Here is a 17,424-nt window from a genome sequence, read left to right as displayed (position 1 = left end):
AATGAGAGGAGGCGCCGGAGAAGGTGAAAAAGAAAACGTCGAAATGTTCTCTCTGGCCCCCAACGGTTAAAATAATATTTTGGCAAAAATTCCAGTTAAAGACCCCATATTAAAATGGGACAAAATTATAGTTTGGTACCCCGTTTTTTTTCCCATTTTTTTTAATCCGTTTTATTATTATTATTATTCAGAAATTTCCTTATACATATTTTATAAATCTTATTTTCAATAATTCTCTTTTCTTAAATAAATAGAGAATAAAACTCATTTATCAAGCATTAAACTCCTTCTAAACTTAACTAAACACTAGGAATAATAATAAAAAAAAAAATTGGGATGTTACAACTCTCCCCACCTAAAAGGAATTTTGTCCCCAAAATTCAAACAAACACACACAACAACCAAGAAAAACACCTACCAAGAAAACAAGTACGGGTACTCGCACCGCATTCGCTCCTCGGTTTCCCAAGTAGCATCACCGGGACTCATTCCTTTCAAAAGACTTTTACGAGCCGAATAGTCTTATTCCGTAATTGCTTGTCCTTCACATCCAAAATCCGCTCTGGTTCTGCCTTATAAGTCAAGTTCTCACGTAACTCAACTTCTTCAGGCTCGATTATGTGAGATGGATCTGGATGATACTTCTTCAATTGTGACACATGAAACACATCGTGAATGTTGGACAAATGTGGCGGCAAGGCAACACGGTAGGCAACAGGTCCAATTCTCTCCAAGATCTCATATGGGCCTATGAACCTGGGTGTCAACTTTTTGGCTTTGATAGATCTTCCAATACCCGTGAGTGGAGAAACTTTCAAAAACACATGATCACCTACATCGAATTCCAAAGGTCTCCGACGACGATCTGCATAACTCTTCTGACGGCTTTGAGCTGTCAATAACCTTTGTTTAATCAGATCAATCTTTCTGGTAGTGATGTCTACTAAGTCAGGACCAATGATAGTTCTCTCACTCAATTCTGTCCAACAGAGTGGAGATCGGCACTTTCTCCCATATAAGGCTTCATAAGGAGCCATCTGAATGCTAGCGTGGTAGCTATTGTTGTAGGCAAATTCTGCTAGCGACAAATGACTGTCCCAACTACCCTTGAACTCAATAGCACAAGCTCTCAGCATGTCCTCGAGAGTTTGAATCGTCCTCTCGGTTTGTCCATCTGTTTGGGGGTGGTAAGCAGTACTGTACTTCAACTTAGTGCCCATGGCTTTTTGCAATGACCTCCAAAAGTTTGATGTAAACCGCGGATCTCGATCAGATATGATTGACTCCGGTACTCCATGAAGTCGAACTATCTCATCAATGTACAATTGTGTCAGTCGCTCTAAAGAGTAAGTGGCTCTGATAGGTAAGAAGTGCGCTGACTTAGTCAATCTGTCAACAATCACCCAAATTGCATCGTAACCAGCTGGGGTCCTTGGCAAACTAGTGATGAAATCCATGGAAATGCTATCCCACTTCCATTGAGGAATATCTAAATTTTGAAGTAGTCCTGGGGGCCTTTGGTGCTCTATCTTGACCTTTTGACAAGTCAAACACTTCATTACAAATTCTGTCACATCTCTCTTCATCTTTGGCCACCAATAGTTTCTCTTCAAGTCATTGTACATCTTTGTTATCCCTGGGTGCATCGAATAGTTACTCCGATGAGCCTCTTCCAAAATTGTCTTCTTAATTTCATCATCATTAGGGACACAAATTCTCTTTTTGTACCTCAGAATCCCTTCTTCTCCAACATCATAGTCAGGAACATCTCCACTTTCCAATGCCTCTCGAATACTCAATAGTCGAGCGTCTTCCATTTGTGCTGCCTTTAAATCTCTAAAGAATTCATAATCACCCAAAATTGACTGTAGGGAAGCTGTTGTCTCAGGCACCACCTGGAGATCCCTTAAACCCTCCAAACAGTAGTGCTCCTTCAAGCTCATATGGAACACATGCACTGTCTTCCTACTCAAGGCATCAGCTACCACATTAGCTTTACCCGGGTGATACTTAAGTTCGAAGTCATAATCTTTAAGGAATTCCATCCACCTACGTTGTCTGTTATTAATTCCTTCTGGTCTACCAAGTACTTCAAACTCTTATGATCACTGAAAACTTCAAACTGAGACCCATATAAGTAATGCCTCCATATCTTTAGTGCAAACACAACGGCAGCTAATTCTAAGTCATGAGTGGGGTAATTCTCCTCATGGGGCCTCAATTGCCTTGATGCATAAGCTACCACTTTGCCTCCCTGCATCAGGACACAACCCAAGCCCTTAAGTGAAGCATCTGTATATAACGTGTATGGACGATTAGGGTCTGGGATAGTAAGCACTGGAGCAGTGGTTAATCTCGCCTTCAACTCTTGGAAGGCTGCCTCACACTTATCACTCCAAATGAACGGTTGATCCTTCTTAGTCAACTTAGTCAATGGCATAGCAATTTGAGAGAATCCTTCAATAAATCTTCGGTAGTAACCAGCTAAACCGACAAAACTCCTCACCTCCGTCACAGACTTCGGGGATTCCCACTTCAGTACAGCATCCACTTTACTAGGATCAACAGCTACTCCTTCCGCAGACACCACATGACCAAGAAATTTTACTTCTTTAAGCCAAAACTCACACTTAGACAACTTGGCATACAACTGGTGGTCTTTTAGTATTTGCAATGCAATACGAAGATGCCCTCGATGATCCTCCTCATTTTTTGAGTAGATAAGGATGTCGTCGATGAAAACCACTATAAACTGATCTAGATAAGGCCGAAAGATTCGATTCATATAATCCATGAAGACGGCAGGGGCATTTGTTAAACCAAAAGGCATGACCAAGTACTCATAGTGACCATATCTTGTGCGAAAAGCAGTCTTTGGAATATCCTCTGCTCTGACCCTAAGCTGATGGTACCCTGATCTCAAGTCAATCTTAGAGAAGACAGACGATCCAACAAGCTGATCTAAGAGATCATCTATTCGTGGTAATGGATACTTATTCTTGATAGTTACTTTATTCAACTGACGGTAGTCAATACACAAACGCAAGCTACCATCCTTCTTTCTCACAAATAGTACCGGTGAACCCCATGGTGAAACACTTGGTCGAATGAATCCTTTCTCAAGTAGTTCTTCTATCTGCTTCTTTAACTCAGCCAGCTCTGAAGGAGACATCCGATAGGGTGCCTTTGAAATGGGAGCTATGCCAGGTACCAGATCAATGGAGAATTCAACCTCTCTCTCTGGGGGTAACCCGGATACCTCCTCTGGAAATACCTCTGGGAACTCTTTTACCACTTCAATCTGATCAACACTAACTTCCTTATCCACATTAGTAGAGAAGAACACTGCATATGTCTGGCAACCTCCCGAATACACTTGTTCACTTGAGTAGCCGATAACAACATAGGACTCATAATAGCCTCAACAGACATAGCATGAAGAGAAAAAGTCACAAGTTTCCTCTTACAATCAAGGATGGCATCATTAGCTGATAACCAATCCATGCCAATAATCACATCAATGCCTTTAAGCGGCAAACAAATCAAATCAATTACAGAATCACGATTCTCAAATTGAAGGGCAATGTTTAAGCATGCTTGAGAAGTCATGACTGTAGCCCCAGCAGGTGTAGAAACTCTCAAATTATAAGGTAAGTCAATTACATGAAAATCAAACTTCTTAGCACATCCAATAGATATGAAAGAATGTGTAGCACCAGAATCAAATAAAACAGGAATAATATGTCCTTGGAGTGAAACTGTACCTCGAATCATATTAGGAGACGCACCAGCCTCCTCCTGTGTCATAGCATAGACTCGACCTGGAATCGTAGAACGACCGCTCTGAGGTGGTTGCTGGCCTTCTGGGCAAAAGCGAGCTATGTGCCCTAACCTGTGGCATCGGAAGCACTCTATACATGTCCCTGAATGACTCCTCCCACATCTCGAACAAGGCCCTCTAACACTGGGCATAGATAAAGCTGACTCTCTGTGGGAGTTTTGACTCCCTCCAACATGGCTCTTCAATGCCTGAGACCTCTGCTGTGGAACCCTCTGATCTGGACGCCTCTGGTTCTGCCCTTTGTTCTTGCTAGAGCTTCCAGAACCATAACCAGATTTCTTTCCAATTCCACCAATCGGCTTCATAAAATTGGAAAACCTGCCTTGATTGTCCCGACGTCTGGCCTCCTCAGTATCCCTAGCCCTTCGTGCAGCCACTCTCAGCTTGTTGCATGTATCCTCAAAACTCTCGAAAGGAAGTAAGGCTAACTGTTGCCTCAACTCTGGCCTGGCCTTTTCTATCAACTGTGAGGCCATCCATTTAGGGTTATCCTCACTTTTCAAATAAGTGACATATTTGGACAAATCAATAAACTCAGCAATAAAATCATCCTCATGCTTATTGTCCTGACGAAGAGCAAAGAACTCAGTCTCCTTTTCCTGTTGCAAGGCCATAGGAAAGTAGTGATCCAAAAATTTTTCCTTGAACTCTTCAAAGGTGACGCCCAAATCATCACGACCACCAGCACTTTTCCACCATCTCTTGGCACGGTCTTCTAATAAGAAAATGGCTACTCGTGCCTGCTCATAGGTGGTACAAGGAACAATCTTAAAAATCGTCTCAAGCTTATCAATCCAAGCTTCAGCTTTCAAAGGATCCATGCTTCCATTGAATGTGGGTGGTTTATGTCTGCTCACATCTTTCATGACCTGCCTCATGGATTCATCAATATAGGGCCGTTGCTCACGTTGTGCTGAACTCTCCTCCCTTGATCCTCCAGTAAGGTTGACACGCTTCTCTAAATTACCCACACTTGGATCCTCAAGTCCATTCTCTTTTGGGCTCTCATTAATCTGCTTCCCGTCCTCCCGTCTCTTCAGAACCTCTTCCTCAAACTTTTTCAACCTCTCATCCATAGCTGTCATCAGTAAGTCCGTCATCCGTTGCAAGAAAGCCTCATTGTTTTGTTGAGGTTGGTTAGGTGGATTTGGAGGTTGGTTGTCTCCAGGGTCAGTCTGCCGTGATCGAGTCCGTACCATCTCCTCCCCACCTAAGGGTCCAACCCACCATAGGAAGTGAGTACTTAGACACAACAAACCAAATAAGATAGGGAAGGATGTGTGTGAATATTGTATATTGCCACTACATGCAATGCATGACAGATCACAGAATCTTAGAATCTGATACCAAATTTGTAACAACGAAACTACTACACTTATAAAGTAATCAATATCAAAAAGTTAACCATGATAGAAAAGAAACTTTGTAAAAATATTTAGAAATACTATCATGGTTATATAAATATCCTAAATCATATGAGATTAACCATGATAGAAAAAGAGTTAAACCAATCCATAAATATGTCTATCATGGTTAAAAGAACTTTCCTAAATTAACTGCGTGCAAAAAGATATTCATAATGGATAGGGCTTTGGGTATTATAAATCTAGAATATCATTTTCAACCATAAGCCCATAACACGATTTTACTAAATAGTACCTTTCATAACTTTCAACAAAATCAAAAGTCATTTCATGTCAAAGATCACTGTGGATTCACCACTCATATCAAACAAAAGAAATCACATGCAAATGCCTAAAGGCCTCCGGCCTTCTACCAGCATACAGTCCAGTAACAGTTCTCAAAAGTACACTGTCAAAATAATCAATCTCAAACATATCAGAGTATGTGGAATGGGCCCTATCATGGCAATATACATCTATCCAACACAATCAAAAGAGTGGAAGCGCTACAATTTTGCAATAGCAGCTCAAGCTTCCGGAGCCTTCCCTGACTGACCCGAACGGGAACTATCACCTGGAAAAGTGTTAAATCAACGGGGTGAGACAAAAGTCTCAGTAACCAACAATCCTACTTATCAAGCATACAAGTAAGTGCTCGTGACGTGTCAAGTGAGACAAAAGCAAATTCATAGTATTCCAACAAATTTCATATTGTCAAAGCATATAAAAAGTACAATCAATAATCTTTTCACCTCCCTTATATCCACCCACCTTATATCCTCTGACTAAACCCATGGGCTAAATCCTCATCCATGTGACTGGTAATTAGACAAGCTCACCGATCAAGTGATATGGACCGGCCAAAATCCACAGAGCACCAGACCGGACCATGGGTTCCCCCTCTAGTCTACTAGTAGGGTGTCAATGCCCTATAATGAATAATTGGGCCAAAGGACCAATCAGTGTACACCTGATGGCCCTACCACCTTATATCCTCAAATGTACATAATTCACCCCCTTATATCCTCTTTGTTATAGTACCCATCATCAACATCCGCCACCCCTCATATATCAACACTCAAAATATTGCATTCATAAACAATCATCAACATGTAAAAATCAATTGGGATTTTCCATTTTTCAATTGACTCATAATACCTAAGATCATCATAATAGTAAACATATATCTTTTGCAACAAAAGTCTCACAAGACAATTTCAATAACAACATACTTTCATAGCTCACATCGTAATTCAATAATATTTCATAAATTCCTTATAATTCAAAATCAATCACAAACAACCTACGAGCATGAATAATAAGTGGAAAGTGGTTACCTCTTGTCTAGAACAAGTATTACCACAAGGTTAACCCCGTGCTCATACCAATAGCCCAATAATTTAATCTACACAACCAATACATTTACATATCAATACACAAGCTATTTAATTAATTACTTAAACTAAAACATATATATATAAGTTAAAGTTTCTAATTCTATGCTAAACCCAAACCTCTCATAACCCATAATTAAGTCTTTTAGCACAAAATTTATATATCCTCACAATCCAAAATTTTCATTTAAACCTTTCAAAGTATTTACTTTAATACAGATTTTTCTCAAATTTTTAAATCTGAAATTATCATATTTAAAATTCAAAAATCCTATTTTAACTTTAAATCTCAAAAACCAACCATTAGAAATTCACTATACATCAAATGCATCTAAGTAAATAATTTAATCAACAGTTTCATGGTATAAATATCATATTTTTCATAAATAAATATCTGTTTAACTAAAATAATTCATTTAAAAATATTAGGTCAGTCAATAAATAAAACTAAACTGATAGAAATGATCTACTAAAATAGCTCTACAATATTATGCTTACCTATCATCAAAACTCAACACTTGCTTCAAACCCTAAACCCAAAAATTATCTCTAAACAGTATAAAACTACCATCATTAGATAGATTTAGATGAGTGGAAAAACTTTCATGAAGAGAGTTTAATGAAAAGAAGTCATTTGGCTTACCAAAATGATCTGCAAAGTTGAAACCCTACTGGAAAAATGAGAGAAGGCGCCGGAGAAGGTGAAAAAGAAAGACGTCGAAATGTTTTCTCTCTGGCCCCCCAACGGTTAAAATAATATTTTGGCAAAAATTCCAGTTAAAGACCCCATATTAAAATGGGACAAAATTATAGTTTGGTACCCCTTTTTTTTCCCATTTTTTTTTAATCCGTTTTATTATTATTATTATTCAGAAATTTCCTTATACATATTTTATAAATCTTATTTTCAATAATTCTCTTTTCTTAAATAAATAGAGAATAAAACTCATTTATCAAGCATTAAACTCCTTCTAAACTTAACTAAACACTAGGAATAATAATAAATAAAAAAAATTGGGATGTTACAACTCTCCCCACCTAAAAGGAATTTTGTCCCCAAAATTCAAACAAACACACACAACAACCAAGAAAAACACCTACCAAGAAAACAAGTACGGGTACTCGCACCGCATTCGCTCCTCGGTTTCCCAAGTAGCATCACCGGGACTCATTCCTTTCCAAAAGACTTTTACGAGCCGAATAGTCTTATTCCGTAATTGCTTGTCCTTCACATCCAAAATCCGCTCTGGTTCTGCCTTATAAGTCAAGTTCTCACGTAACTCAACTTCTTCAGGCTCGATTATGTGAGATGGATCTGGATGATACTTCTTCAATTGTGACACATGAAACACATCGTGAATGTTGGACAAATGTGGCGGCAAGGCAACACGGTAGGCAACAGGTCCAATTCTCTCCAAGATCTCATATGGGCCTATGAACCTGGGTGTCAACTTTTTGGCTTTGATAGATCTTCCAATACCCGTGAGTGGAGAAACTTTCAAAAACACATGATCACCTACATCGAATTCCAAAGGTCTCCGACGACGATCTGCATAACTCTTCTGACGGCTTTGAGCTGTCAATAACCTTTGTTTAATCAGATCAATCTTTCTGGTAGTGATGTCTACTAAGTCAGGACCAATGATAGTTCTCTCACTCAATTCTGTCCAACAGAGTGGAGATCGGCACTTTCTCCCATATAAGGCTTCATAAGGAGCCATCTGAATGCTAGCGTGGTAGCTATTGTTGTAGGCAAATTCTGCTAGCGACAAATGACTGTCCCAACTACCCTTGAACTCAATAGCACAAGCTCTCAGCATGTCCTCGAGAGTTTGAATCGTCCTCTCGGTTTGTCCATCTGTTTGGGGGTGGTAAGCAGTACTGTACTTCAACTTAGTGCCCATGGCTTTTTGCAATGACCTCCAAAAGTTTGATGTAAACCGCGGATCTCGATCAGATATGATTGACTCCGGTACTCCATGAAGTCGAACTATCTCATCAATGTACAATTGTGTCAGTCGCTCTAAAGAGTAAGTGGCTCTGATAGGTAAGAAGTGCGCTGACTTAGTCAATCTGTCAACAATCACCCAAATTGCATCGTAACCAGCTGGGGTCCTTGGCAAACTAGTGATGAAATCCATGGAAATGCTATCCCACTTCCATTGAGGAATATCTAAATTTTGAAGTAGTCCTGGGGGCCTTTGGTGCTCTATCTTGACCTTTTGACAAGTCAAACACTTCATTACAAATTCTGTCACATCTCTCTTCATCTTTGGCCACCAATAGTTTCTCTTCAAGTCATTGTACATCTTTGTTATCCCTGGGTGCATCGAATAGTTACTCCGATGAGCCTCTTCCAAAATTGTCTTCTTAATTTCATCATCATTAGGGACACAAATTCTCTTTTTGTACCTCAGAATCCCTTCTTCTCCAACATCATAGTCAGGAACATCTCCACTTTCCAATGCCTCTCGAATACTCAATAGTCGAGCGTCTTCCATTTGTGCTGCCTTTAAATCTCTAAAGAATTCATAATCACCCAAAATTGACTGTAGGGAAGCTGTTGTCTCAGGCACCACCTGGAGATCCCTTAAACCCTCCAAACAGTAGTGCTCCTTCAAGCTCATATGGAACACATGCACTGTCTTCCTACTCAAGGCATCAGCTACCACATTAGCTTTACCCGGGTGATACTTAAGTTCGAAGTCATAATCTTTAAGGAATTCCATCCACCTACGTTGTCTGTTATTTAATTCCTTCTGGTCTACCAAGTACTTCAAACTCTTATGATCACTGAAAACTTCAAACTGAGACCCATATAAGTAATGCCTCCATATCTTTAGTGCAAACACAACGGCAACTAATTCTAAGTCATGAGTGGGGTAATTCTCCTCATGGGGCCTCAATTGCCTTGATGCATAAGCTACCACTTTGCCTCCCTGCATCAGGACACAACCCAAGCCCTTAAGTGAAGCATCTGTATATAACGTGTATGGACGATTAGGGTTTGGGATAGTAAGCACTGGAGCAGTGGTTAATCTCGCCTTCAACTCTTGGAAGGCTGCCTCACACTTATCACTCCAAATGAACGGTTGATCCTTCTTAGTCAACTTAGTCAATGGCATAGCAATTTGAGAGAATCCTTCAATAAATCTTCGGTAGTAACCAGCTAAACCGACAAAACTCCTCACCTCCGTCACAGACTTCGGGGATTCCCACTTCAGTACAGCATCCACTTTACTAGGATCAACAGCTACTCCTTCCGCAGACACCACATGACCAAGAAATTTTACTTCTTTAAGCCAAAACTCACACTTAGACAACTTGGCATACAACTGGTGGTCTTTTAGTATTTGCAATGCAATACGAAGATGCCCTCGATGATCCTCCTCATTTTTTGAGTAGATAAGGATGTCGTCGATGAAAACCACTATAAACTGATCTAGATAAGGCCGAAAGATTCGATTCATATAATCCATGAAGACGGCAGGGGCATTTGTTAAACCAAAAGGCATGACCAAGTACTCATAGTGACCATATCTTGTGCGAAAAGCAGTCTTTGGAATATCCTCTGCTCTGACCCTAAGCTGATGGTACCCTGATCTCAAGTCAATCTTAGAGAAGACAGACGATCCAACAAGCTGATCTAAGAGATCATCTATTCGTGGTAATGGATACTTATTCTTGATAGTTACTTTATTCAACTGACGGTAGTCAATACACAAACGCAAGCTACCATCCTTCTTTCTCACAAATAGTACCGGTGAACCCCATGGTGAAACACTTGGTCGAATGAATCCTTTCTCAAGTAGTTCTTCTATCTGCTTCTTTAACTCAGCCAGCTCTGAAGGAGACATCCGATAGGGTGCCTTTGAAATGGGAGCTGTGCCAGGTACTAGATCAATGGAGAATTCAACCTCTCTCTCTGGGGGTAACCCGGATACCTCCTCTGGAAATACCTCTGGGAACTCTTTTACCACTTCAATCTGATCAACACTAACTTCCTTATCCACATTAGTAGAGAAGAACACTGCATATGTCTGGCAACCTCCCGAATACACTTGTTCACTTGAGTAGCCGATAACAACATAGGACTCATAATAGCCTCAACAGACATAGCATGAAGAGAAAAAGTCACAAGTTTCCTCTTACAATCAAGGATGGCATCATTAGCTGATAACCAATCCATGCCAATAATCACATCAATGCCTTTAAGCGGCAAACAAATCAAATCAATTACAGAATCACGATTCTCAAATTGAAGGGCAATGTTTAAGCATGCTTGAGAAGTCATGACTGTAGCCCCAGCAGGTGTAGAAACTCTCAAATTATAAGGTAAGTCAATTACATGAAAATCAAACTTCTTAGCACATCCAATAGATATGAAAGAATGTGTAGCACCAGAATCAAATAAAACAGGAATAATATGTCCTTGGAGTGAAACTGTACCTCGAATCATATTAGGAGACGCACCAGCCTCCTCCTGTGTCATAGCATAGACTCGACCTGGAATCGTAGAACGACCGCTCTGAGGTGGTTGCTGGCCTTCTGGGCAAAAGCGAGCTATGTGCCCTAACCTGTGGCATCGGAAGCACTCTATACATGTCCCTGAATGACTCCTCCCACATCTCGAACAAGGCCCTCTAACACTGGGCATAGATAAAGCTGACTCTCTGTGGGAGTTTTGACTCCCTCCAACATGGCTCTTCAATGCCTGAGACCTCTGCTGTGGAACCCTCTGATCTGGACGCCTCTGGTTCTGCCCTTTGTTCTTGCTAGAGCTTCCAGAACCATAACCAGATTTCTTTCCAATTCCACCAATCGGCTTCATAAAATTGGAAAACCTGCCTTGATTGTCCCGACGTCTGGCCTCCTCAGTATCCCTAGCCCTTCGTGCAGCCACTCTCAGCTTGTTGCATGTATCCTCAAAACTCTCGAAAGGAAGTAAGGCTAACTGTTGCCTCAACTCTGGCCTGGCCTTTTCTATCAACTGTGAGGCCATCCATTTAGGGTTATCCTCACTTTTCAAATAAGTGACATATTTGGACAAATCAATAAACTCAGCAATAAAATCATCCTCATGCTTATTGTCCTGACGAAGAGCAAAGAACTCAGTCTCCTTTTCCTGTTGCAAGGCCATAGGAAAGTAGTGATCCAAAAATTTTTCCTTGAACTCTTCAAAGGTGACGCCCAAATCATCACGACCACCAGCACTTTTCCACCATCTCTTGGCACGGTCTTCTAATAAGAAAATGGCTACTCGTGCCTGCTCATAGGTGGTACAAGGAACAATCTTAAAAATCGTCTCAAGCTTATCAATCCAAGCTTCAGCTTTCAAAGGATCCATGCTTCCATTGAATGTGGGTGGTTTATGTCTGCTCACATCTTTCATGACCTGCCTCATGGATTCATCAATATAGGGCCGTTGCTCACGTTGTGCTGAACTCTCCTCCCTTGATCCTCCAGTAAGGTTGACACGCTTCTCTAAATTACCCACACTTGGATCCTCAAGTCCATTCTCTTTTGGGCTCTCATTAATCTGCTTCCCGTCCTCCCGTCTCTTCAGAACCTCTTCCTCAAACTTTTTCAACCTCTCATCCATAGCTGTCATCAGTAAGTCCGTCATCCGTTGCAAGAAAGCCTCATTGTTTTGTTGAGGTTGGTTAGGTGGATTTGGAGGTTGGTTGTCTCCAGGGTCAGTCTGCCGTGATCGAGTCCGTACCATCTCCTCCCCACCTAAGGGTCCAACCCACCATAGGAAGTGAGTACTTAGACACAACAAACAAAATAAGATAGGGAAGGATGTGTGTGAATATTGTATATTGCCACTACATGCAATGCATGACAGATCACAGAATCTTAGAATCTGATACCAAATTTGTAACAACGAAACTACTACACTTATAAATTAATCAATATCAAAAAGTTAACCATGATAGAAAAGAAATTTTGTAAAAATATTTAGAAATACTATCATGGTTATATAAACATCCTAAATCATATGAGATTAACCATGATAGAAAAAGAGTTAAACCAATCCATAAATATGTCTATCATGGTTAAAAGAACTTTTCTAAATTAACTGCGTGCAAAAAATATTCATACATATATGGGATAGGGCTTTGGGTATTATGAATCTAGAATATCATTTTCAACCATAAGCCCATAACACGATTTTACTAAATAGTACCTTTCATAACTTTCAACAAAATCAAAAGTCATTTGATGTCAAGATCATTGTGGATTCACCACTCATATCAAACAAAAGAAATCACATGCAAATGCCTAAAGGCCTCCGGCCTTCTACCAGCATACAGTCCAGTAACAGTTCTCAAAAGTACACTGTCAAAATAATCAATCTCAAACATATCAGAGTATGTGGAATGGGCCCTATCATGGCAATATACATCTATCCAACACAATCAAAAGAGTGGAAGCGCTACAATTTTGCAATAGCAGCTCAAGCTTCCGGAGCCTTCCCTGACTGACCCGAACGGGAACTATCACCTGGAAAAGTGTTAAATCAACGGGGTGAGACAAAAGTCTCAGTAACCAACAATCCTACTTATCAAGCATACAAGTAAGTGCTCGTGACGTGTCAAGTGAGACAATTGCAAATTCATAGTATTCCAACAAATTTCATATTGTCAAAGCATATAAAAAGTACAATCAATATTTTCTCACCTCCCTTATATCCACCCACCTTATATCCTCTGACTAAACCCATGGGCTAAATCCTCATCCATGTGACTGGTAATTAGACAAGCTCACCGATCAAGTGATATGGACCGGCCAAAATCCACAGAGCACAAGACCGGACCATGGGTTCCCCCTCTAGTCTACTAGTAGGGTGTCAATGCCCTATAATGAATAATTGGGCCAAAGGACCAATCAGTGTACACCTGATGGCCCTACCACCTTATATCCTCAAATGTACATAATTCACCCCCTTATATCCTCTTTGTTATAGTACCCATCATCAACATCCGCCACCCCTCATATATCAACACTCAAAATATTGCATTCATAAACAATCATCACATGTAAAAATCAATTGGGATTTTCCATTTTTCAATTAACTCATAATACTTGAGATCATCATAATAGTAAACATATATCTTTTGCAACAAAAGTCTCACAAGACAATTTCAATAACAACATACTTTCATAGCTCACATCATAATTCAATAATATTTCATAAATTCCTTGTAATTCAAAATTAATCACAAACAACCTACGAGCATGAATAATAAGTAGAAAGTGGTTACCTCTTGTCTAGAACAAGTATTACCACAAGGTTAACCCCGTGCTCATACCAATAGCCCAATAATTTAATCTACACAACCAATACATTTACATATCAATACACAAGCTATTTAATTAATTACTTAAACTAAAACATATATATATATAAGTTAAAGTTTCTAATTCTATGCTAAACCCAAACCTCTCATAACCATAATTAAGTCTTTTAGCACAAAATTTATATATCCTCACAATCCAAAATTTTCATTTAAACCTTTCAAAGTATTTACTTTAATACAGATTTTTCTCAAAATTTTAAATCTGAAATTATCATATTTAAAATTCAAAAATCCTATTTTAACTTTAAATCTCAAAAACCAACCATTAGAAATTCACTATACATCAAATGCATCTAAGTAAATAATTTAATCAACAGTTTCATGGTATAAATATCATATTTTTCATAAATAAATATCTGTTTAACTAAAATAATTCATTTAAAAATATTAGGTCAGTCAATAAATAAAACTAAACTGATAGAAATGATCTACTAAAATAGCTTCACAATACTATGCTTACCTATCATCAAAACTCAACACTTGTTCCAAACCCTAAACCCAAAAATTATCTCTAAACAGTATAATACTACTATCATTAGATAGATTTAGATGAGTGGAAAAACTTTCATGAAGAGAGTTTAATGAAAAGAAGTCATTTGGCTTACCAAATGATCTGTAAAGTTGAAACCCTACTGGAAAAATGAGAGAAGGCGCCGGAGAAGGTGAAAAAAGAAAGACGTCGAAATGTTTCTCTCTCTCTGGCCCCCAACGGTTAAAATAATATTTTGGCATAAATTCCAGTTAAAGACCCCATATTAAAATGGGACAAAATTATAGTTTGGTACCCCATTTTTTTTCCCATTTTTTTTGTTTAATCCGTTTATTATTATTATTATTCAGAAATTTCCATATACATATTTTATAAATCTTATTTTCAATAATTCTCTTTTCTTAAATAAATAGAGAATAAAACTCATTTATCAAGCATTAAACTCCTTCTAAACTTAACTAAACACTAGGAAAAAAAATTGGGATGTTACAGTTTCTTTTAGTGTACTCAAAATAGTCCTTAACTACTGCTCATGTTCCTCTCGAGATTCAGAGTACACAAGGATATCGTCAATAAAGACTATGACAAACTAACCCAAGTACAGGCAAAAATCTAGTTCATATAATGGATGAAAGTAGCAGGGGCATTTGTTAACCAATAGCATCACTAAGAACTCATAGTGTCTGTAACGGGTCCTAAAAGAAGTCTTTAGAACGTCCTCAACCTCTATCCTCAGCTGGTGGTATCCTAATGTAAATCGATATTGGAGAGTATCGTAGCTCCAACAAGCTGGTATAGCAAACTATTGATCTGCAGTGTGGGATACTTATTCTTTACCGTTACCTTATTCAGCTCTCGGTAGTCTACGCACAACCTTAGACTACCATCCTTCTTCTTAATAAAGAGTACTGAAGCACCTAAGGGAGATACGCTAGGTCTAACGAATCTCCTTTCTGTTTCCTTAACTCCGCCATCTCATTTGGAGCTATTCGGTAAGGTGCTTTTGATATTGTCTTTATAGACCTTACTCAATCCTTTTGTCAACTTTAGACTATCTTTGCTTACCTTAACTTTATCTTCCATCTTGCTAAACTTAGTGTATTCTTGCCAAAATAGCAAGCATTTATGGCCTTCGCATTCTCTTACATTACTTCCCAGGGTTACCCTTCCTTGGGCTACTCTTGCCTGAACATGTAACATCCCAACTTTTGGATTTAGAAGTAATAGAAATAGCCTGAATTGGATAGGCTACCAGACCCTTTTTGAGCAGAAGTCCCAAAGATGAGAAAGGAAGTCAAAGCAATTTCAGGGACTAGACTGCAAAGTGAAAGTTTTAAGGGGCTAAAGTGTAATCAAAGTTAGAGGCTCCAGTAAAGTCTCGAAGGCCTAGAGAGAGAAAAGAGGCTAGATACAGGCCAAAGATTAGGTTAGAAGCCTCGAAGAGATGGTTTTATGAGGTTAGGCTTAAGCAGGGTTAAAACCGTAAATTTAGAAAGTTATGACCAACAGGGATCAAAATGGAAGAGTGTACAGAGAATTCCAAGACAATCCCAAAAATGGGAAATAATATTCTAAGGCTCTTTTGTGAAGAGAAAAGACAAAAATACCCCTGAGGTAGCTTAAATGGAATTTATGAGGTTATGACCGGTAAAAAGTATACTGTTTGACGTAATTATTTGAAATAGCAAGAGACCTCAAAAATATATATAAAAATAAGGTTAAATGGTTGAAAGGTTGTACTAATTTATAAAATTGGTCTCGCAACCAAAAGGCTAGTGGAATGGCTTTAATAAATATAAAGCTGGTTATGCTGATAAAAGGGCATTTTAGCAAATGAATTTTATGCGAGGCTTAAAGGGAGTGTTATGGCATGAGAAAACTTATAGATATTCTCTAAAATTAAAGAAAATTTATGGAGTAGACAAAAGAATTGTCTGAGCTCTGGAAGGCCATTAAGAAAGTCAGAGAAACATGGGCCAAGTAAATTAGGAGAAAACTTAAAGATTAAGTTTTGATCTAATGGCTAGGATTTAATCTCCCTTCTCCTCTACCATATTTGTGACACTTGGCACCTTCTAGAAGAATGAAGTAAGGATGATGCAAGAAGATAATGCAATGATGATGTAAAAGTCAACTTAAAGTTCCAAAATTGCCCTTACTCTTTCTATTAGCTATCAAGGGCATTCTAGTCCATTCAAGCCACATTTTTGGCTATAAATAGGCATTCCCTCCCCCTTTATTTCAGCCAAGATGAAGAATAAGAGTAGAAACTCTTGCCATTTTGATTCTTGAAGCTTAAATTAAGAAGAAGACACCTACTTTGATCAACCAAGTTTAGATCTAAGGTTAGTAAGTTGTCCCCTCTTGTTTCTTGCTTTGAATCTTTGGTTTTTATGGTTGAAAAGTTTGGTTTCCCTTAAGACATGATGCTAGCCAAAATTTATAGCATTAGGGGAAGGAAGTTTTGATGTTATATCCAGTTAAAACACAATGATTAGAGGTTGTTTCAAGTGGAATTGTGTTAACATTTGAAAGATTTCATGATATGGATGCTTGAGAATCTATTCGGCCAAGTCTAAATCTTTACCTTAGGATGAATTTAAGGCTTCCAATGGATTTAGAATGGAAAATTATGTGGAAACAAGTTGAGAAAGTGAAGTTGGAAGCATTAAAATCAAAAGTGGAATTTTAGGAATTCTAAGGGTACTATTCAGCCAGACTGATTTTTGGGAAAGGAGTTGAATTTTCATAAATCTAAGTGCATATTTGGATTCCTTGGGCAAATTTGTATAGGGTTAGCCTAAGAGAACAATTTTTACAAACCTAGAACATTAATCCAAAAATTAAGAGAAAAGGGTAAGTTCAAGAAGATTAGTCTTGAACTTTATTTAATCTCTTGGTCCTAATAGATTATATGATCAATGTGACTATG

The 17,424-nt window shown here is 38.7% G+C and overlaps 2 long non-coding RNA genes across 2 annotated transcripts; both read right to left on the bottom strand.

The window, feature by feature from the left end:
• Positions 1 to 5,633: 5,633 nt before the first annotated feature.
• On the bottom strand, positions 5,634 to 7,337 carry LOC114754451 (uncharacterized). Its single transcript, XR_003741182.1, has 3 exons — positions 7,282 to 7,337; positions 6,582 to 6,649; positions 5,634 to 5,818 (listed from the first exon to the last, which is right to left on the bottom strand). It is a non-coding gene; the product is annotated as an uncharacterized LOC114754451 (long non-coding RNA).
• A 5,623-nt stretch (positions 7,338 to 12,960) lies between these two features.
• LOC114754452 (uncharacterized) lies at positions 12,961 to 13,975 on the bottom strand. Its single transcript, XR_003741183.1, has 2 exons — positions 13,907 to 13,975; positions 12,961 to 13,145 (listed from the first exon to the last, which is right to left on the bottom strand). It is a non-coding gene; the product is annotated as an uncharacterized LOC114754452 (long non-coding RNA).
• Positions 13,976 to 17,424: the final 3,449 nt, after the last annotated feature.

The sequence above is a fragment of the Neltuma alba genome, unplaced genomic scaffold, assembly GCF_004799145.2.
Source record: "Neltuma alba isolate B1F8T4 unplaced genomic scaffold, ASM479914v2 tig00010145_pilon, whole genome shotgun sequence".
NCBI classification, from domain to species: Eukaryota; Viridiplantae; Streptophyta; class Magnoliopsida; order Fabales; family Fabaceae; genus Neltuma; species Neltuma alba.
This window is presented reverse-complemented; position numbering and strand designations above follow the sequence as displayed.